At 36.8% G+C, this 23,675-nt stretch overlaps 1 protein-coding gene and 1 non-coding gene across 3 annotated transcripts in view; one reads left to right on the top strand and one right to left on the bottom strand.

Moving 5' to 3' along the window:
* Nucleotides 1–23,675, bottom strand: part of MORC1 (MORC family CW-type zinc finger 1) — a 360,669-nt gene that overhangs the window by 295,606 nt on the left and 41,388 nt on the right. The window contains exon 3 of one of the 2 annotated variants that reach the window (XM_073804253.1): nt 1,926–1,992. The exons of the other annotated variant lie outside the window; for it this stretch is intronic. The gene's annotated coding sequence lies outside the window, so the exon portion shown is untranslated. The remainder of the gene's footprint in view (nt 1–1,925; nt 1,993–23,675) is intronic. 2 annotated transcript variants of the gene reach the window in all.
* LOC117312307 (U6 spliceosomal RNA) lies at nt 4,017–4,123 on the top strand. Its single transcript, XR_004526563.1, has one exon. It is a non-coding gene; the product is annotated as a U6 spliceosomal RNA (small nuclear RNA).

Below are 23,675 nucleotides of genomic sequence, written 5' to 3'. Positions count from 1 at the left end.
TCTCAGCATTAATATTCTAGCGTCCATGGAATTTTGTATTAGGCTTTAGTAGATCTATTTGATTTGTTAGAATTCAATCAACACTAAATGCAGCATGGCATTTAGACTGTTAATTTCAGCCCCTCTTTAAATGGTGGATATTATTCCAAATGACCTATCATACTGAACAAAAATTGTCTTCTAAGACATTTTTTAAAACTTCTCACTAGCGTCTAGTGAATTAGTGGTCAAATATTAAACCATAAAAATCATCCATTAGTAGCTAGGAAACATACAATCCAAGATGGAATAAACTTGGTAATCATTTTGACAAGGGCGAAACTGAAGTGAGAGACCTTACTTCATCCACAGAGCAAAGTGTGAGGAAGTGCGATAAAGACACTGCCCTTCATCACTGTGCTCCACCAGACACTCGTGTCTGGGGTTGAAGAAGCAGAGCCACCAGAAGCAGCCTCACTCCATGTGGGTATCTGCAGTCGGCTGAGCTTTGAACAAGCTGGCACCCAGTCCCTATTCGGCACGGGCACACAATCTAAAACCTGCTCTTCGGCACAGATGCATTGGCATAAAATCTGTCCTTAGGCCCAGAAACTGGGAATTTTGGCTATAGTTAGATAATGTGTCATTCCAACAAAGTGATTGAAACTGCATGGGGTGGGCAAATTTGATAAAATGCAGCAGGCAGAGCAGGAAGAATTCAGACATTTGTTGGCAACAGATCCAGAATTTTAAGGAGGAAAAAAATACTTTGTGTGGAAAATTTCTGGAAGAATGTATGCCAAACTGTTAAGAGTAGTTATCGAGAAAGGATTATTGGAAATTTTTCAAGTATATATTTCTATTATTTTGATTTTTTAAAAAATAGATATAAGGAAAAAATACAAATAATTGGAAAGCAATTTAAAAATGCCACACCCATAACCTATTCACCAGCAATCAATTCCCAGATCTTTACTTTTAGATCTCTGGAAGGGAAATTTGGGATTTCTTCCTTGGGATAGTATATAATTTCCTTCACTGATGTAAAAACATTCCTTTTTTCCTTTACGGAGCAAACTTCCCACAAAGTTTCAATGTGAGGCTGAATCATATCAATGTGAGGAGTATAAAATAAAAGACTTTTAGTTCATCTTCAATAAAACAGAATATTCTTTAAACCAATTATTTTTACTAGGAGGGAGCATGATTTCAGTAACTGAAATGTTTAGCCAAGATACTGATGGTGCTTTATACCTGCCATAGCAATTAAAATGTCTCTAATAAAATACCACTGAGATAAATTAGAATCCTTTATTCAGAGCTCATCAGAGAAGATCTAATTTATAGCATTGACTATAACATGTTAAAAAGTCTCTATGTGAAAGTTAATTCCATGACAAATTTTAATCATGTGGATAGAACTAGCCTCAAAGCTGTATTAATTATACATTTAAGCTCTACATACAAACTCGTACATTACAGTACAGCCAGAACATGTAAAATATAGTCTGAACCAAATTAAAATATGCCAATTTCCTCAGCAGTTATTTGCTTTTGATATACTATAGTTATTTCAGCCCATTCTTTATAAACATTAAATTACTGCTGTGTTTTCTTAGCCACTTTGCTTCCTTAGAAAGAACTCCAGGCTCTGGTTAACTCCATGGCCTGATTTTTGACTTTCACAGAGTACAAAGCAGATATCCATCCAAGATAAATACCTTAATAAAAGGGGTGAAAATTGCTGGCAAGTTTCACCTCCTTATCCCAAAGTCTGTTCACCCCACCCACTGTAATTCCTAGTCTCATCCTCCTATTACTATCTCTCTAGGTTTTCATCTCTGGCATCAAAATCACAGGGCACGTCACCAGAGTCCCTGTTAAGTACAGGCATGCACTCCCTGTTTCAAAAGCAGCCTAAAGCAGCAGCCAGTCAGCAAACTTACCAGTCTTCGACAAGATAAGAAGCTTGTTCCATATGTAAATGACCATTTCATTCTCCATCTAGAAAGTCTTGGTACCAAGAAAAGATCAAGTGAATTGAGTAGTGTGCTTAGTGCTGTCACTGAGTATTATATGTATGTAATACCTCACGCAGTAAAAAATTCAAATGAAAATTTGTAGATTAAAAATTTAGTCTATTTCACTTCTCCTGTCCCCTAGTTTCCTACTTTCATTCCCTGGAGGTACCTTGATCATTTTACAGATGTTCAATGCATATAAAAGCATACAAGTGTAAAACAAACAACAACAACAGAAACAACAAAAACTTGTACTATACACCATATTCTTCCCTTTACTCTTTTAACATTATATATTGGAAACTGTCCAAAATCAGTACATATAGAACAGCTTCATTCTTTAAAAGGTTGCATAGAATCCCATGCCATACAGGTACATAATTTACTTAACCAGTGTCCTAATATAGGTATTTATGCTGCTTCCAATCTTTTTATTTCAAACAGCCCTATAAGGAATATCCTTGTATATTTGTCACTTAAGACGTGACAGGCATAGCTGTGGATAAATTCCCAGAGTAGTATTGCAGGATCAAAGAATATATGCATTTGTAATTTTGATAAGATATTGTTAAATAGCCTTGTATAGAGTTTATACCAAATTGTATAACTAATAGCAGTGTATTGAATACCTATTGTCTCACACCCCTTTCAATATAGCATGCTATCAGAATTCTTTTATCTCTGCCAAACTAACAAGGGAAAATGGCACTTCCTTGTAGTTTTAACTTAAATTAATTTTTTTCCTATTATATATTAAGTGAATACCTTTTCATATGTTAAGACCCATTTATATTTCCTTTGATACCAACTGTTTTGATCCTTTGTCCATTTCTTGTAGGATTATTGGTCTTCTTCTCACATATTTATTTATATATGCTGAGAAACATATCCTTTGGTCTATGTCATGAGTTGCAGACAAAATATTTTCCCCTGGCTTGTCATTTGTGTTTTTTCCTTTGCTTATGGATTTTAATGACAAGATAATTTTATTTTAATTTTATATGATCAAATTAATCTTTTAATTTAAGATTTCTTAGTTTTGGATTAACCCTAGAAATGTCTTCTTAACCTTGAAATGTTTTACATACACACACACACACACACACACACACACACACACACACACACACACACACACCTGTGTGTATACATACATAATATTTCTATAGTATAGTTTTTATTTTTAAGTTTAAATCTTTGAAACATTTGGAATTTAGGGATAAAAAATGAGGTAAGAGTCCAAAAATAATTTTATTTTCCAGATTACTATCCAGTTGTCCCAATACCATTTATTAAATAATTCATCACTTACCTACTGATTTGCTATGCCATTCTTGCCATACACTAATATCCAACACATATTTGTGTCTACTTACGGACTTTCTTTTCTATTCCATTTATCTGCATGTTTATCCATGCATTATTATTACATTAATGCAATTACTATAACTCTATATTTTAAAATATGGGAGAGACTGTAACTTGTTACTCTTCTTTGCCCAGACTTTTCTTGAATATTTTTCCCTATTTTCCATGTGACTCAACCCTTCCAGTTCAAAAAACAAATGAACAAATAACACTCTTATTGTATTTACTGATATAGAATTTATTACTTACATTAGGAAGCGCTGATATCTTTATAACATTGAATCTTCCTATTTAAGAAAATGTATGCTTTCCTTATTTGTACAGATTTTGTATATTTCTTGTTAAATTAATTTCTATAAATTTTTTTATATTGTAAATGTGATATTTTCTTCCATTATAACTTCCAGTTGGTTATTGTCTGTACTTATGAAAGTTGCTTGCTGTTTATTATTATACTCAGCCATTTATAAATTCTTCTATTGTTTGTTACAATTGTTCAGTTGATTCTTTTGTACATTCATGTAAGCAAGTATAACATTTGCAAATAATGATAATATTACATCCTTTTTCAAATATCTATGCCTCATTCTCTCCTCTCTAATTGTACTGGCAAGTACCTTCAGAACCATGTTAAAAAAGTAGTAGTGAGTGCTCACTTGGGCAACACATATGCTAACATTGGAGCAATACAGAGAAGATTAGCATGGCTTCTGAGCAAGGATGACACAGAAATTTGTGATACGTTCCATATATTTTCTTCTCAGGCATGGGACACAAAAGCAAAAATAAACAAATGGGACTACATCAAAATAAATAGCTTTGCACAGCAAAGGAAACTATCAACAAAACAAAAAGGCAGCCTACAGAATGAGAGAGGGTATTTGCAATATCACATATATCCAATAAGGGGTTGATATTTAAAATACATAAAGAACTCATACAACTCAATATAAAAAAACAACCCAATTAAAAAATGGGCAGAGGTCCCGAATAGAAATTTTTCTACAGATAGCCAACAGACACCTGAAAAGATGCTCAACATCACTAATCATCAGGGAAATGCAAATCAAAACCATGGTGAGCTACCACATCTTACCTGTCAGAATGGCAATTATCAAAAAGACAAGAAACAAGTATTGGCAAGGATGTGGAGAAAAGGGAACCCTTGTTTGTGGGATTATAAATTGGTGGAGTCACTATGGAAAACAGTATGGAGTTTCCTCAAAAAATTAAAAATAGAACTGCCATATGATCCAGCAATTTCACTTCTGGGTATTTACCCAAAGAAAACAAAAACACTAATTTGAAAAGATTTATGCATGCTATTGTTTCACTGCAGCATTAAATAGCCAAGATATGGAAACAATCTAAATGTCCATCAATAAATGAATGGATAAAGAAGATGTGGTACATATATACAATGGAATATTAGTCATAAAAAAGAATACAATTTGCCATTTGTGGCAACATGAATGGATCTAAATGTTATTATGTTAAGTAAAATAAATCAGACAGAAAAAGACAAATACCAGATGATTTCACTTATATGTGGAAGCTAAAGCACAAACAAAACAAATGAAAACAGAGAACAAACTGATGGTTGCTGGGAGGTGGGAGATAAAATAAGTAAAGGGGATTAATAGGCACAAATCTTCAGTTATAAATAAGCCACAAGGATGCAACATACAACATAAAGAATATGATCAATAATATCTTAATAACTTTGTATGGGGACAGAAGGTTACTAGATTTGTCATGATGATCATTTCATAATGTATGTAAATGTCAAATCACTATGTAGTACAGCTGAAATTAACATATTATTCTACATCAACTACATTTCAATTAAAAAAAGGAAAAAATGTAGTGACAGTGGACACTCTGGCTTTATTCTTGACATTATGGGGATTTTCTCATTGTGTTTTCACTGACATAATACTGGCTTTTAGGTGGTAACTATTAATTTAAAATGTGGCCATACAGTCCCTAGTTTATTGAGTTTTTTTCCAATACTTGATTGGTAGGATTACATGATTTCTCTTATTTGTTCTCCTCTAGGTGAATTATATTAACAGAGTTACTAATGTTGAATTATTTTTCCATTTCTGGAATGAGCTAGTACTATTATCCCCACCATGCTCAGTCATTGTCCAGAGGCAGCCCAGGGGAAGGAAGTATGGTTTGGGTATGAACACCACGGTGGTTTTAAAGGGGTTTCCAGCTGGAGTCTGTCATCAGCTACGCTCCTCACAGCAGATTCTCTTGAAGGAGATTTGAGCAGCACATTTTTACGCCACCACATCAGTCAGTAAAGGACTAGAAGTCAGAAAACTCGAGCTCCAGAACTATGACACCAACCAGTTATCACTGTTATCTTAGACAGGTGATGTGCTTTCTGAGCCTCACCTTTTCCTTGCTTGATAAAGACAGACATAATAACAGAGCACATGCATTTAAAGTGCTTGAAAGGGATTCTGGTACATACTGCGCTATAAATATTAGCTATGATTATTATTATTATTACCAAAAATCCCTTCAGAGAGGAGCCCCAGAGCCTGGAACACAACAGCAGCTGCCATTTCTTGAGCACTTATTACATACATGCCAGGCAGTCAGTGGTGGCAAAGAAAGGATCAGAAGGGAAGAGAGAAAGAGAAAGGAAGGAAATGTGGCATTTAATTGCTGTTACCACCTTGAGCAACTTACACTAAAGGAAGAGGCTCTCTTGCATTTAGAATTTGCTAGAACAAAAGAGAAACTTACATGGAATAAAGTAAGCCAAAAAATTCCTTCCTGGATGTGTTAAGTTTACTGAAATGGAAAGGCAGCAAGGATTTAGGGTGTCAGCAAAGTTCAGAATAGAGAAGGCCCTTGGCTGGAGCTTTCATTTGGCTATATCCCCTGGGTCCCCCTGGTGGCAGGATGGGTGAAGGAAGATGAGCAATATCAACAGATATAGAGCAAGGATTTAGCACAGGCCAACATGACCTCTGATCCTGCATCTTCCACTTACCAAATTTGAACAAAATCCTTAACTTTCTTGTCCTCTCCTTTAAAGGGACTGTTCTGAGGAATAAATGAGATAATTATGTATAATTTATGTAAAGCATTTGACATAGAATAGCTGCTTAATAAGCATGGCTATTATTATTAAAGCATAACTCATATGTTTTATAATGACCTAAGCTTTACTTGTAAAACTACTCTCTGTATGGGGACATGTGTATGCATATGGCTGATTCGCTTTGTTGTGCAACAGAAACTAACACAGTATTGTGAAGCAATTATACTCCAATAAAGATCTATTAAAAAAAAAAAACTACTCTCAGAAATGATGTTAATTTGGGAATTCCCTGGCAGTCTAGCGGTTAGGACTCTGCTCTTCCACTGCAGGGAGTACGGATTAGATCCTTGGTCAGGGAACTAGGATCCCGCATGCCACATGGTGGGACCAAAAAAAGATGATGTTAATTTTTAATAAGTATTGATAGCCACCAAAAATATTTTTCATGAAGTTTAACCTTAGAACTTTCGGGAAAACTCACATAATCTACAATGTTTTTCAATAATTACACTTATGCTCTAATTGCAGTTTTGACCTTACACTCAAAAAAAATTTTAAAGAACATTTTTTTAATAAATTCATCTCTAATGGACAAACTAGCTGAAGCGATCATTTTAAAATAAATACTATCCAAAAGCTACTCATTTTCCAACTCCGAAGTCATGTGCAATAGTTAAAAATATGAGAACCTAAGGCACAAATACCGTCATTATATTAAGATGGTCTTCTATGTAAACATGAATCAACACATGCCTGACAGATTATAATAGTCAATTTGGAGACATGGAAGTTCTTGTTTCAATGGATGAAATATACACGCTTTTGAAAAATTCAAATGTGAGCTTTTTTTTTATCTAAGAGATTTCTTCTGATCTGAAAGGGTAGCAAAAATCAGGTTAAAAGTTTGCATGAAAACGTACACCAAATCTTTAAAAAGCAAAGATCACAGTTGATATAAGATGGTTTCTAGAGAGAAAGCATTTATTGTACAGCCTTGTAATTGTTTCCATTCACATGGAACAACTCCAGCTGCTTTCAAAAATCAACAAGTGATAAGCAGAAGGAAGATGGGAAGAAACAACAGCATTTTTGTTATGTCCAACTGATAAACACTGGGCTGCAAATATATTATGCTAAGCATAATTAAGCACAGAATTAACATCATTTGTAATGCAGTGCAATAAGGCAGCTGAGACAAACGCAAAAAAAAGGTCTCCAACACATTGATCTAAATTGACACTGCCAAGTTATGTATTTACAAAAAATATGGACAAAGGGTCAAATAAATAATTTTTTTCTAGATGTATGTGCATAGGCTATGACTAAAGGTCTGAAGCAATTTTCATCCTGTTATTCATGTAGTTTGATAGATCTTAACCTTCCATGAACCATGTCTCTCACAGTGTATCTAATTACCTAGAATGGATCCAAAAACAGTCCTAACTCTGCATTTTAGTAGTTAAAGCATCATAAACAAAAGATAAATCTTTTCCTTGATAAAACTTTGGAGATAAAAATTTACAAAAGAAGTCAAGAACAAATTATTGAATGTTTTTAATGTTTTAACTACCGGGCAAGCACTTGAAATATGTCATTAATTCACTCAACAAACATTTACTGAGTTCATACTCTTTGATGAGCAGGTACTCTATTTAAGTGTTGAAGACATAAAGGTTATAAGGATATCACAATCTAGTGGCAGTGACAAGTATATATAGATGCAATTTCAATATGATAAGAAATGCAGTGATAGCAGAAAGTCCTGGTGTAGAGTGGGAATAAGTGTAGGGGTGGGAGGAATGCCCAGAGACAGGGTATTTTACCTAATTTTGTGGGAGAAGAGAGTCAAGAATAGCTTCTCAGAAGAGATGATCACACTGGGACCGCAAAAATGAATAACAGTTGATTTCCATCATAATCTCTAACAATCCCCATAAGTAGGTAACATAATTATTCCCATTTTATAGATGAGGAAACAGATGTACTCTGACTTAGAGATAATAACTGGTAGGACCAAGTCTACCTGATCCCAATACCATACCTTTTCTATTGTCTCTGAAGATCGAGAAAAATTCTCTGTATGTCTCTCCAAGTCACAGAATTTTTTCACCATTACTTATTTCATTTAGCAATTCCAGCACACTGTTCCCTTCTTGCAATTCTCACCATACTCAGCTAAAAGAATATATAGTAATTGCTGGCTTGTATTTCTCCCATATACTCTTAGAAATTCTCATGAAAACACAAGATATTACAGTTGTCACAGAGAAGAATAGATATGAAAATCTAAAACTGTCACTGAGAAGAATGGAAGCCCTATTAAGACTTTTATAATAAATGTCTGGAAGCATTTCCTTTAATTGATCAAATAGTCTCAGATTTAATCAGAGGGAGAGGCAGTAGTCTAAAGATCATCTAGAAAAAGAGTTTATTTATTTCTCCTCACGATGGGATACAGTAAGATTTTCTTGATCTTTTGCCTACCTCAACCTACTATAGTCTCCAATTGCAAGAGACTATGTAAGAGCTGTAGGAATTTAAGAGCCATCCTGAGTAGGAAAAACTCACTTTCTTGTGTATCTCCCCTTTACTACTCACACGGAACACTTCACTACTGACACTTCTGGTCACCAAATGTGTGGGAATTTTTCCCACACCAAGCAATTCTGTGACACAAGCTGGGCATCCCACAATTTAACTCAACCCTGACACTATCAACCTGGAGATAGAGCCAGAACCATAGTTTACGGGCTCAGTCCCACAAGACTGCTCCCCACCCCAATTTCAAATAGCAAGTCCAGGTTGTCACCTGTGTTTCTGACCTATCAGCTATAAATCCCCAAAACCCTCACCTTGGGTTCAATTAATTTGCTAGGGTGGCTCACAGAATTAAGGAAAACAGTATACTTGCTGTTTACTGGTTTACTATAAAATGATATGCTAAAAGATACAGATGAACATCCAGATGAAAGAGATGTGCAGAGCAAGCTATGTGAGAAGGGGCACAGAGATTCCATGCTCTCTCCCAGAGCACTGCTCTCCTAGCACTTCCAAGCAGTCACCAACCCAGAAGCTCTTCAAACCCATACTTTAGGGATTTTTATAGAGGCATTATCACCTAGGCATCATGGATCATTAACTTCATTTCTAGCCCCTCTCCTTTCTCTGGAGGAGGGCTGAAAATTCCAAGTTTCTAATCATGGCTTGATCTTTGTGGTGACCAGCCTCCATCCAGGAGCCCACCAAGAGTTACCTAATTAGAACAGAAGGCAGAGACCAATATATATATATATTTTCCTGCTATCTCACACATCCTAATCACCTATTGCCAACAGTTCATGAGACTTTATATTTAGCTATCTATGGAAGCACACTAAGATACATCATCAACATCATCATCATCACTGAGCCATAAAATAGGAGATCTGGAGGGATCCACAGATGTGTTCATTTAACAGATATTTATTGATGATGTACTATGTGCAAGGCAACATGCTATCCACTAAGTAATTAAAGTTGAGCAAGCCATAGTGCCTGACATTAGGGTTTTGCCATCCATGGTGGGAGACAATCAGGCAAGAATATAAGTGCATGTGCTCCAGCCCGCTTATTTAACACATGTGGAAAAGAGGATAAGAAAATAAGTAGTTTATCAAACTCTGATTATGCATTGTTGGTGGGAGTGGAAGCTGATATAACCTTTTTTGGAAGACAATTTGGAAATGCCTTTTAAATTTGCAAATGTTATTATTCTTTAACATAGACATCCTAAACAGAAATTTATCCTTCAGATGTACTTGCAGAAATTCCAAAAATAAGTGTTTGAGAATATTAATGCAGTTTTGATTGTATTAGAGAAACACTGAGAACAATCTAAATGTCTATCAATTGATTGACTGAATGAACTATAGAATACTGCGTAGCAATTTAAAAGATTAAATAGATTCAACATAATGTAAACACAAGAGGTTATTCAAGATCTATTGGTATGTGAAAAAACACACGGATGGTATAGTTCTATCTTTGTTTAAAAAGGAAAAAATCACAAGTAAATGTTTAGAAAAATAAACAGCAGAGAAATGTATACTCAACTATAAACAGTGGTTAATACAATGGTTTCAGGTACCTTCTATCTTTTACGTTAATATTTTGTAATGCTGGATTTTTTTTCTAAATAAAAAGTGTGTTTGACTAAGCTGATGTGATTTATAAATGCTGTATCTTTCAAAAAATTTGACATTTCTAGGTTTTTACATTTATGAAAGTTATTTAAAAACTGTAAAGGCTTAAATAAATTATGGGATTATCTATTCATATTAATGCTAAATAATATTAGACATTATTTTGAGGTACTCTGAAACAGAATATACTTATACAGAAAAAAGATTTTAAAACCATTAAAAATAACATTAAGAATTAAGATAATGATATAGTTTCCTAGTTTCTTTCAAGAATTCCTGAACTACAGGTCCCTGGAGTCCTGGTCTAGTTCTGTTTCTATGCAGTTATCTCTTGCCTATGGGTAATCTCTTAAAACTCTTGCTCAAAGGCAAAAACTCTTCTAAGCAACACTAATTCTCATTACAGAAAATGCAAATACTGGAGTGTTTCTAAGAATGGAAAAGAAAACTGCTGTTATTGCTAATAAGCACTTTTGATAATACACTGTGGAAACTGTAAACTTTATAACACAAGAAAGTAAAGCTGAAACAACCAGTGACTTAGCCTGTCAACACAAAGGCCTCACAGTTGTCTAGAACACATAGCTACCATAGCATTTGTCAGCTATTTTTGTACAAAGTAATCATAATCTTATACAAATAAAATCTTTATATTCGGCTGGAAGAAGATGTAACATGAGGGTCCCCTCTTGCCCAAACAGAAAACTATCAAACTGAGATCAGAAACTCTATGTGTAAGAATGAGAGGAATGACTGAACAATTGAAGTTCCCATGCTTCTGGACAAACTGCAGCCAGGTTCTGAGCTCACTTAAAGAAGAAAAGTTTGCTTGAATAGCAAAATCAAGTGTAAAACCATCTAACAGGGACTTTAATATATGCTGAATGTTCTCTCTGCAAATTCATAGAATTCATACCATAAATTGAAGAAGGTAAATTTTAAGGAATGTAAAATTTATCAGTCTTCAGATTTAGCTACTTCAGTGTATAGAAGTGAAAAGTGAATATATAATTTTATTCAACTCAGGCTTTGAATTGCCCATTTGGGTGGCTGAGTATTTAAGGGGATGTTAAGATAAAAATTTCTGCTGAGACTTTAAGACAAGAGACATGAGATAACAAAAACACTTGTGGAACAGGCCAGCCACTGTGTGTTTTGATATTTACAACTGAAAACACTCCTAAATTATATAGGTGTCTAAATCTTATGTCTCCAGCTTTGAAGGCAAGAATCATGTGCTTGGACTCATTCAGTGTTGGACTTCGACTAAGTCATTGCCATGACTCCTATTTCCCATTTTCCATGTACATTTCCCTAAATTTACCTTTAGAGAACTGCATGGAAAACTCCATTCTAGTGAGCCCTCAGCATACCTTGAGGCAGAAATTGGCACCTTACTAGAGGGAGTATGGGAGATAGTTTTTGCTTCCCCACAATGGCTGAGACTTAGAGGAGTCAAGGACATCTATAAAACGACCATATCCATTTCTCTACTTTCCGACAATAATGACCAAATTTATAAGGCTATATGACACTTACAGTGTGCTATTTGTTCCAAGTTTAATTGTTATAACAACGTAATGACATCAATACTTTTAATTCTTCCACTTTACAATGATAAAACTGAGGCACAGAGGGGTTAAGAAACTTGCCTGAGGTCACACAGTCGATAAGTATTAGCAACGACATTCGAATCTAGGCACTTTGAAACTGGATGCTAAGTTCGGACAGTTACAGAAACACTTCTCATTTGCAGGCTCCAGATTTGGGTAACTAGTTTAACCAATATTTCCTTTCACCCCAAAATACATATTGAACAGTATTTTATTAAGACAATCTACAAGGACTTCCCTGTTGGCGCAGTGGTTAAGAATCTGCCTGCCAATGCAGGGGACACAGGTTCGATCCCTGGTCCAGGAAGATCCCACATGCTGCGGAGCAACTAAGCCCAGGCTCCACAACTACTGAGCCTGTGCTCTAGAGCCCGCACACCACAACTACTCAGTCCATACGTCGCAACTACTGAGCCCGCGTGCCACAGCTACGGAACCCCGTGAGCCTAGAGCCCGTGCTCCACAACAAGAGAAGCCATCGCAATGAGAAGCCCGTGCACCGCAATAAAGAGTAGCCCCCACTCGCCACCACTAAAGAAACCCCATGCGCAGCAACAAAGACCCAATGCAGCCAAAAATTTTAAAAAAGAAAAAAGAAAATGTACAGCACACATTCAAAAAAAAAAGAATTAGGGAGCATTTGTACATGATATATTTGCTAAATATTGTGATCAGTGTTGTTCAAAACATAATTTGACATTATATTTTACAATTATTTTGATGAGCTTTCATGATGTTATAGCATCATCTTAAGAAGTACATCACTTGTGAGAGAAATATAATAAAACCTGTTTTATCTTTAATCTGCCTATAACTAAATTTTTGCCTTAGGATAATTCAAAGGGTCATAAATATAGTCTAGAAACACAGAAAATACAATTATTAATGAATAATGGAATCTAAGAGCAAGTATCCACATATGTGAAGGGCAATACTAACTATCTGTGACATTTTTCAGGGTTCTATCATTATTTTAGCATTTTTTCCCTAGTCTATTAAAAATTGTTCAATGTGCCAACAAACACATGAAAGAATGCTTAACATCATTAATCATTAGAGAAATGTAAATCAAAACTACAATGAGATATCATCTCACACCAGTTAGAATGGCCATCATCAAAAAATCTAGAAACAATAAATGCTGGAGAGGGTGTGGAGAAAAGGGAACACTCTTGCACTGCTGGTGGGAATGTGAATTGGTACAGCCACTATGGAGAACAGTATGGAGGTTCCTTAAAAAACTACAAATAGAACTACCATATGACCCAGCAATCCCACTACTGGGCATATACCCTGAGAAAACCATAATTCAAAAAGAGTCATGTACCGAAATGTTCATTGCAGCTCTATTTACAATAGCCCGGAAATGGAAACAACCTAAGTGCCCATCATCGGATGAATGGATAAAGAAGATGTGGCACATATATACAATGGAATATTACTCAGCCATAAAAAGAAACGAAATTGAGCTATTTTTAATGAGGTGGATAGACCTAGAGTCTGTCATACAGAGTGAAGTAAGTCAGAAAGAGAAAGACAAATACCATATGCTAACACATATATATGGAATTTAAGAAAAAAAAATGTCATGAAGAACCTAGGGGTAAGACAGGAATAAAGACACAGACCTACTAGAGAATGGACTTGAGGATATAGGGAGGGGGAAGGGTGAGCTGTGACAAAGCGAGAGAGAGGCATGGACGTATATACACTACCAAACGTAAGGTAGATAGCTAGTGGGAAGCAGCCGCAGAGCACAGGGAGATCAGCTCGGTGCTTTGTGACCGCCTGGAGGGGTGGGATAGGGAGGGTGGGAGGGAGGGAGATGCAAGAGGGAAGAGATATGGGGACATATGTATATGTATAACTGATTCACTTTGTTATAAAGCAGAAACTAACACACCATTGTAAAGCAATTATACCCCAATAAAGATGTTAAAAAAAAAATTGTTCAATGTCACAAACAAAATCTTTACACTGAGAGTCTCAAATTTTCTGAATTTAGAAAGAGTACTAAACATACACCAAGAAGCCAGAGAAACCAGCTTTACCCTAAACTAACAATATCACATTTGGAAAATCAGTTGTTTTCTGATTCAATCTGTAAAGTTAGGATAATGACTCAGCTTCTTGAAAAATACCAGAAGCCTAGTGGCTGTCAGGAAATGTCAGTGGTTACATATGATAGACGGGAGAAACTTAGTGTGCATAGAATTATGTCCTTTCCTCCAGCTTTGGTCTGTATGCTGTTTTCCTGTTCAGGAGTGTGGGAGTTTTAAAGAAACCTCCTTAAAAGGAACACAAAGACTCTATTCCACTATGTATGATATTGAGAAAAAATAAGTTCCAATAAGCCAAAGAGCTTTGGTTATGTGGAAGTGAGGCCAGTGGGTTCAAGAGTCATTGGTAAATGGCCTTCTGAACTAGGATGAGGCAGGAAAATAAATGCTGCCCCTGATTCTGGACCCTAGGAAATAATAAAATCCCTTCACTGCCTTCCATGCATATCGTAGCTGACTCTGTTCATATCAAATGTTCGTTTTCCACATAAAATATTCCAATAATAATTTTGAAAAGAGGGTCCCCCTCAAAATGGATATTCCTAGCCTCCCGTGCAGCTATAAGTGGCCACATGTACAGTTTTGATCAACGATACATAGGTAGAAATCTGTTGGGTCTTTCTGGTAAAGTTTTATTTTCCTGGCATAGACATGAGTCTTCCTTGCTGTTGCACCTTTTGTTTCTTTGTCCCACCTAGAATGCAGGTATGAAGTTGGACTGTGACTATGAAGTAATACTGGGGTAATGCTGCTTACTAAGGATGCTGGAATAAAAAGAGGAAGGCAGACTCGGATGTGGAGGACTCAGCCCTCAGCTGCCTATATCTAGATTCTCATTTAAGAGGGAAAAATATTCCTGTTTTACAAACCACTGTGGTCGGGCTTCTGTTACCTGCAGCTGAAGGGCATCCTTAATGATATATCCTTAAGTGGGAACAGCCTCCAGGGAAATTGTAAAGAAGACAGTTTTCAATATCGACAATTATTTCCCTTGTCACCCTCTGTGCCTCTGTTCATGCCACTTCTTCCATCTGGGTACCTCTGTCCTCTGGCCATCTCTGCTAGCATGCATTCATTTATTTATTAGTGTAGCAAATGTGTGCCAGGATATGTGCTATTAAAAATCACATACATACACTCAAAGGTTGGACAAAGTCTAATGAGGGAAGTAAGATGTGCAAATAAATCCTCAAGATTAACGGTGCTAATTGCTGAAATAGAGAAATCTCAAAGTCTCAGGTCACAGAAGACTGGGCAGCCAGGAACAGGGGGTCAGAGACGGCTTCCCGGTGGAAATGGTGATTGACCTGGCTCTTAAAGAATCAGCTGAAATTCAAAAAAAAAATCTTTCACAAAGCAGCCCTGCAATGGCCTCCATCAGAAAAGATATTTCCTACGGAACCTTATTTGTCTTTGATAACATCAATTCCTTTCTTCCCTGAAAGTTGTTTAAGATTGTGTCTTCCCTCCTTTACAGGAGGGAAGAAGGCAGGGACTACATCTGACTCTACCTCTTAGTCTCCCATGGTGCCTGGTTCATCTTAGATCCACGGTAAATATTAGTTGAATGGCATCACTGATCTTCCCATGACGTTAGACACCCAGTGCCTTAGCTGCAGCTTCCCTGAGATCAGGCTTTTTCCTCAGATGAAGCCATCTAACAGACATTGGTTACGTTAATAAAATTTGTCAAACTAGGAGAAAAGTTTAAGAAAATACAAAGCATTTTTGTAGCATAGAAACATTTAGAAAAGTGTTATCTGTTGGCTGACTATATATACTCTCTCCTGAAGAGAATTGGACAGGAGGCAGGGAGACAGTAGACCCAGCTGGGTGAGGGCTCTGATGAAAACAGTCAGACTGGAATGGCTGTGTATCCTTTTCCTGTAATCCTTTTCCTTTTCTCATGGTAATAAGAAATTCCCACAGACTGGGTGTCTTAAAACAATAGGAACTTTTTTTTTACAGTTCTGTAGGGCGAAGTCTGAAATCAATGCCTCACAGGGTTTGTTCCTTCTGGAGGCACTTGGGAGAAACTGTCCTATGACTCTCTTCTAGTTTCTGGTGGCTGCTGGCAATCCTTGGTATTTTTTGGCTTGTATGTGCATTGCTCCAACCTCTGCCTCTATCGTCACATGACCTTCTCCCCTGTGGGTCTCCTCTTTCTCTTCTATTCTCTTCTAACGACACTTGTCATTGAAGTTAAGGCCCCCTAGAATCCAGGATGATCTCATCTCGAGATCCTTCACTTAGTTACAACTCCAAAGACCTTTTTTACAAATAAGATCACATTTACAGGCCCCAAGTGGAAATATCTTTCAGGGGGACACGATTCAACCCACTACAACTTCTGTTGCTGCCTTCCCTCCCCACAAGAAAGGATTAACAAGACTGGCTGGGAAGCAAGGTTTTTTCTTCAAAAATCACGTTTCAAGGCTCTTAAGGGAAAAACTAGAAGGCTCCTAGGATGTAACAAAGAAATGGAACCATTTTGGAAATGGATGCCTAGTCTGTATCATTTCTGTAGAAACTCAACCAGGCAAGATTCTTTATTCCAGAGAATAATTTCCTCTATCCAAATTTATTTCACCTCCACAACTAAGCCCCACAGACATAAATAGGCTGTGGGAAAATTACCTCCTGCCCAAGTACAAACTGTCTGATGTCACCCTTTCATTTTTTAACAGAAGGAACTTTTCACACTAAAGTTCTCAGACCTGGGACTTCCCTGGTGGCGCAGTGGTTAAGAATCCTCCTGCCAATGCAGGGGACACGGGTTTGAGCCCTGGTCGGGGAAGATCCCACACGTCGTGGAGCAACTAAGCCTGTGCACCGCAACTACTGAAGCCCCAGTGCTTAGAGCCCGTGCTCTGCAACAAGAGAAGCCACTGCAATGAGAAGCCCGCACACCGCAACGAAGAGTAGCCCCCGCTCGCTGCAACTAGAGAAAGCCTGCTCGCAGCAACAAAGACCCAACGCAGCCAAAAATTTAAAAATTAATTAACTAATTAAAAAATATAAAGTTCTCAGACCTGAATCTGGGGGCAGTTGCTTAAATCTAAGTCTGTGGGCTTATAGTCTTGGATCTGTGTTGCTACCATCCTGTGACAACACTTCTATAATAGCACCAGACACAGTTTTCTAGATATGTTATAACTTTATTTAATAGGTCACCTCTGCTGTATGACTTTTCCTTATTAAAAATAAATTCTGTAACATAAAAGCTATGAAATTACAGAGCTCTTCAGAGAAAGAATGATTCTCCTCAAAGTGCTTTTAGTAAAAGAGAACACATTTTCCTACAACAAGCTTGACTATAACCCACAATATATGTTTACTATGAAGAAGATTATATTAAGAATTCAGTCTCTGGGGAATTCCCTGGTGGTCCAGTGGTTAGGACTGGGCACTTTCCCTGCTGGGGCCGGGTTCAGTCCCTGGTCAGGGAACTAAGATCCCACAAACCGGGCAGGGCGGTCAAAAAATAAATACATAAATAAAGAATGTGGTCTCCGAGCGGTCTCTGACTTTACCACCAAGACACAACTGCAAATAGCCCTGAAAGCTATATGATGATATTTACCAGCTGAATTTTCTTAAGGGCAGGTAAACTTTTTTTTCCAGTTAGGTCTGGCTATGGTCACATCATCACCCTCTGAGATTACATCAATTGACAGACACTTACTTTTATAAAGATTAAATACAAAACTCTCAAACTTTCCACCAATTCTTTTTAAAACTTTCCCACATCGAAGCAAGGGTTTTGGCATCAACACTGAGAACCCAGTGTTGAGGACTGAATTGTTTATGTTAATGTCGTTGTTTAACCTCTCTTCTGCCTAATTTTATTCTTTTTAACGTACCTTTTAATGCCAAATACTTCTATATGGTTTATTACGAAAATAAGTAATCACTTGACTCCTCCATTATCTTCCACAGAGGCAACCATTTCCAACTATTTTGGCTTTTTCTTTTAGCATTTAACTCCTTATCTCTAAATAATATATTTATAATGCTACTTAATTTTTTCAATTTCAGTCATTTTTAATGAATTTCCTATGTATAACAGAACATGAGAATTTAGTTTCCTTTCATGCTTATCCCTTCCCAAAGCACAGACTTTTCCCTTTCTTTAATCCTTCCAGGAGAGTTAACCATAATTTTAATTAAATAAAACAGTATTTGCATTATTATGACTGTGTGAACACCATCTACACCTGCACCATGATGCTCTTTTTTTACATCTTTTAATTTTACCTCTATTTAATAACTACCCCTTCTTAATTAACCTGGATTTCTGTGTACCTATCAGACTCATTTTCCTTGGTAGAAGTACATTGCACCAGATTCATCTTCTTGCAGCACTCTGCCCTCCTGGTCCACTCTGGACTGCTCATCCCTGGGCCTGTTGCCCAGCCATCATCATAGCGTCTCCCTTATCCATCTTCCAGGAGACTTCCTTTTCCTCTCACTTGTGTCGGACCTACTGGATCTCATGTTTTTCTCCTTCTTAGTCTATTTTCTCCTTTTGGAATAGAACATTCTCCCATAGCTTTCTAAGAAATGGTACACTATAGGTTAATTTTGTAGGAACACTCATTTCTGGAAATGAACACTTTATTTGTTCACTAGGCAAGTCTTGACTTATCTCTCAAGACAGGTCAATTTTCACCTTCTTCAGAAAAATTTTTCTGTCTCAGGCAAAATTAAGCTCTTCTACCTATGCACATCCATAACACTTCATTTATTAATTTATTCATTTATCTATCCATTCACTTCTTCACTCACACATCCAGCAAATACTGATTGAGTGCTCTTATGAGCTAAGCACTGGGATAGGCACAAAGATGAAGAGAACAAACTTGATGTGAGTTTGTTCATGCAGGAGAGGGCAGGAAAAAAGACTGAGAAAGAGTGACCAGTGAGAAAGGAGGCCAATCAGGCAAGGATGATGTTACAAAGAAAGGAAGGAGTGTTTCGTGAAGAAAATAATAAACAACTTCACTAGATTATGTTGAGAGGTATAGTAAGATAAGAAGCAGAAATATCTATTGGAGATGACAACAAAGACATCACTGATGGCTTTGGCAAAGGCAGTTTCTGTGGGAATACTGGAGTGAGATGAGAGGAGAAATCAAGGAGGTAGAGATAGTAAGCATAGGCAGCTCTTTGGGGGATTTTTTTTTTTTTTTCTGGCAAGTGGAGCAGAAAAATGGAGTGGAAATTAGGAGAGGAATGTGCAGTTTAGAGAGGGCTTTAAATCATGAGAGGAACTGTGGCATGCTGAATGCTCCTGAAACTGATCTGACAGTTTCTGAACTGACACAGCCAGAGAGGCTAACACGTAGGAAGACCAAGATGTAGCTCTTGGTCTCTGGCACTCTCTGTTTAACCTTATCCAACTTCCTTTGGTAATTTTTTCTTATTTTGTTCATTGTTCCAAATTAATGATAAGAGGAACTTTTAATAGATTTCTCAGTATCTGGGAATTCCCTGGTGGTGCAGTGGTTGGGACTCTGCGCTCTCACTACGGAGGACCCAGGTTCAATCCCTGGTCAGGAAACTAAGATCCCACAAGCCTCACCGTGCGGCCAAAAACCACCACCAACAACAATAGATTTCTAGGTATCTAAATTAGGTTCATTTTTACTAATTCAACCTTCAGTTTTGTTTTGTTTTATTTTTCTTGTCTCTGTCATGGCTCATAACTGAAAAAAAAAAAATTCCCAGGCTGCTGAGAAGTTATCCTTAGGATAAAGTTCTGACACTACTTGAAAATTATTTTAATTTGGAAAAATTACACAAGTTGTTTTTGCTACAGTTTCATGAAAATCTGTTTAATAGTAATATCCAATCCACAAACTGTTTTAAGGATTAAATGAAACACTAGTAAAGCATATAGAATAATGCCTGATACACATTAGAGACTTCGATAAACGTTAGCTGTTGTTGTAACTACTGCTGTCACCATCATTTTATTTTCATCATGGTTGTCATCACCATCATCATCATTTGATGCTGAGAGGGGAGGAGAAAGGATGGTTCCAGTGAAATGTCATTTTGCTTAAAACCTGGCCCCTTAGGTGGAGGTAAGGGTACACTGTCACTTTGACCTCCATGCAAACACAAGCCGATACACACATGCACATACATGCTCACACTCACACTTATAGGATGCTCACATGTGGCACAAACTGTGATGTCAGAATGTTAGATATTTTTTATTTATGTTGGGGTTTTTGTTTTAAAATATTAAGCCAAATATAATCTTCTATGAAAAATATGTATTAGCTATTTCTGAAGTCTATAAATTTTTCATATGCAGTAAAAAATTAAATTTTGAGTTTATTACGTTCAATTATAGCTGAAGAAAATAGCAAAACCAGGCTAGTCTCACCTGCAGTTGTGGGTCATTTGCTGACTTTGTGGAAAACCTACTTATTATATCTGTGCACTTTGCCTGTACGAGTTTGTTTCAGGATGCCCTCTCAGGCTCCAACCCTCTTCGATGGTTCACTACAATTCTATCCCCTGCCAAAGCACTTCATTTTTTCACAATAAACAAAAAATATCAATCAAGAAATGCTAATTAACAGTCACAGACAAGTTAATGTTTGCAAATATGAGAAAGGAAAAGTTTGAAACAAAACACAGGATGTGGAATATTTCAGACTGATACACAACTTAAAGAAATTCAAAGAATGAAATTTTATAATGTTTCCATAAGCCAAAAAACTACAACAAAAACATGAGCTAAGGGATGAGCACCAGAACCTCAGTAAAACCAGTATCCTAATAGATTTGTTTGCCAAACAGTAAATGCCTCACATTAGCAGTACCAGCAAATTAAAGTTTAGTTTCCTTATTTGCAAACGGTAGTTTTAAATAATGTTTACTATTTCCATACTATTGCGGAGTGTTTAAACACCCTTTAAAGAAGTCAAGTACAAAAATGGTTGAGTTCTTCTATGCCAATGATGAAAATGACAAAGCCAGTTAGAGTATTAGAATATCAACGATGAAACATGAAAGGAATGTTAGAAATAATCTGACTCTAATCTCTTAAATTACATAGAGGAAAATTGAGTGTCAAAAATTGTGAAGGGATTGAGATATTGCCCTGCTTAGCCTGATCGCAGTTTCATAGATGCTAGTAGAAGACAGGAGACATCCGGGTCAGAGACAAAGGACTTTAGTGCCCAGGGCACAGCAGGCAACATGAGCTTCATGTTCAAGTCGATACCATTTACTCCCCAAGTCCCATGGGGGTATGAGGATGTGAACTCAGGTAGATGCTGGACATGCAGAGGATTTGTGTCACAGCTGAGGAATTTTGAGTTTAGAAAACCCTCAGTTTTATAAGAAGGATGCTAGCAAACCTGCCTAATGTTTTACAAGAAGGAAAAACTATCTTTATCACCCGGGTCAGGAAACAAATCTGTCATCTGCCCTGGAGGGAGACAATAGCTATACAAACATCTGAGCAAACAGAACAAGGAAGTTAATGCCTCTTGCTCAGAAGATGTGCAGAAATGTGAGAGACATATAGAAAACTGTGTCCTAACACTGAGATTCAGTGAAAAGAAAGAGATTATTTAAGGTCACCAACTAAAGTGCTGAGTTGTTAATTAGTGCAATAAAATATGGTAGAAATATATTATTTAATATTTGATAGTTAGGTGGACACACCCTAAGGTGAGACCTAATGAGTTAATCTCCCTTCCTTAAATGCAGGAAGAACCTGTGACTTGCTTTTAACCAAAAGAATATGCCAAAGGTCATAGGATGTCACGGCCATGATTAGGTTACCCTATCTATCTGTCTGTCTATCCATCTATCTATCTATCTATCCATCTATATCTTAGGAGACTCATGGCATATATATAGATTAGACAGACAAATAGATGAATATATCACTTAAGATCATTAAACATATGACTCGTAGCAGACCATGTCCAAGGCCTGCTGGTCCAGAAAAAGCAAACTGCCACAGTGTAACTGCTTGTGGAAAGGTTCATGTAGTAGGAAATTATGAGTGTCCTTTAGGACCAAAAGGCAGCCTCCAGGCAACATCCAATAAAAAGCTGCGGTCCTCAGTCCTATAGCCAAAGGATCAGAAATCTGCCAATAACCTAAATGAGTTTGGAAGCAGATTTTCCTCCACTCGGGCCTCCAGATGCAGCCTGGTCAACATCCTGATTGCGGCCTTTTGAACCCTAAGTAAAGAACCAAGTTGAGCTATGCCCATAGTTTCTCTTGACCCAGAGAAACTATAAGTTAATAAATATGTGCTGTTTTAAGCTGCTACATTTTTGGTGATTTGTTATGCAGTAATAGAAAACTAATGCAATAGCTTAGCACAGCCCAGAATTTAATCTGTTGAACACCTCTTCTCTTTTATCTCAATGAGATAAAAATCAGATCTTCTTGAAATTTATCTTGTATCTTTATTTGTCCACGCCTGGAAGGCTTAAACTGACCCTACTTAGATCATTATAAGTCATTTCTACCAACAAATCTGGTTGTTTGGTTGTTTATTTATTTTGCTTTACAGTCATCCCACCCAGAACAGAACCAAGATTAATAAGCATACAGCTAATTCCCCATTTCCTTTGGTAAAACCTTATTAATTATTCCAATCCACAAAAGGCCTCTCTTTATTGAACCTACATTTGTATATTACTACAAAATTTAGCATTTAATTGTTCTTAACAATTGTATTATTTCTCCAGCATGACTGTAGATCCTCTATTTGTCTTACAGATATTTTTATATTTCCCACAGTATTTGCAACAGTGTCAGGCAAAAAAGGAAATGCTCATTAAATTCTGTTGATTGATAAACATGACCTGATTTTTCAAAAGTTCCTGCTAACAATCAATCTGCCTGGATACTGCAGAATCTACTCAGTATGAAATTGCTCCCTCACCCCTCCCATTGTGAGTTGTTTTGACTCATCCCCAAAGTCTGGGACTGAAATAACCTCTGTAAAAAAATGAGGTCTTATGTCAAAATCACTTTCTGGGTTAATTCTATTTTCAGTCACTATGTGGCATAATTTATCCCCACGTCAGAGGACATATCCATCTGATTACTCAGGATCAGTCTTTATACATGAATTAAATTAGAATTTCAACATATTTACTCTAAAAATAATAATGGAATGGTGGGGACTTCTCTGGTGGTCCAGTGGGTAAGATTCTGCGCTCCCAATGCAGGGGGCCCGGGTCCAATCCCTGGTCGGGGAACCAGATCCTGCATGTATGCTTCAATTGAGTGTCCGCATGCCACAACTAAAAGATCTCACATGCCACAACGAAGATCTTGCTTGCTGCAACTAAGACCCGGCGCAGCCACAAATAAATAAATAAATATTTTAAAATAATAAT

This window comes from Tursiops truncatus, chromosome 4 (assembly GCF_011762595.2).
Source record: "Tursiops truncatus isolate mTurTru1 chromosome 4, mTurTru1.mat.Y, whole genome shotgun sequence".
Classification (NCBI taxonomy): domain Eukaryota; kingdom Metazoa; phylum Chordata; class Mammalia; order Artiodactyla; family Delphinidae; genus Tursiops; species Tursiops truncatus.
This window is presented reverse-complemented; position numbering and strand designations above follow the sequence as displayed.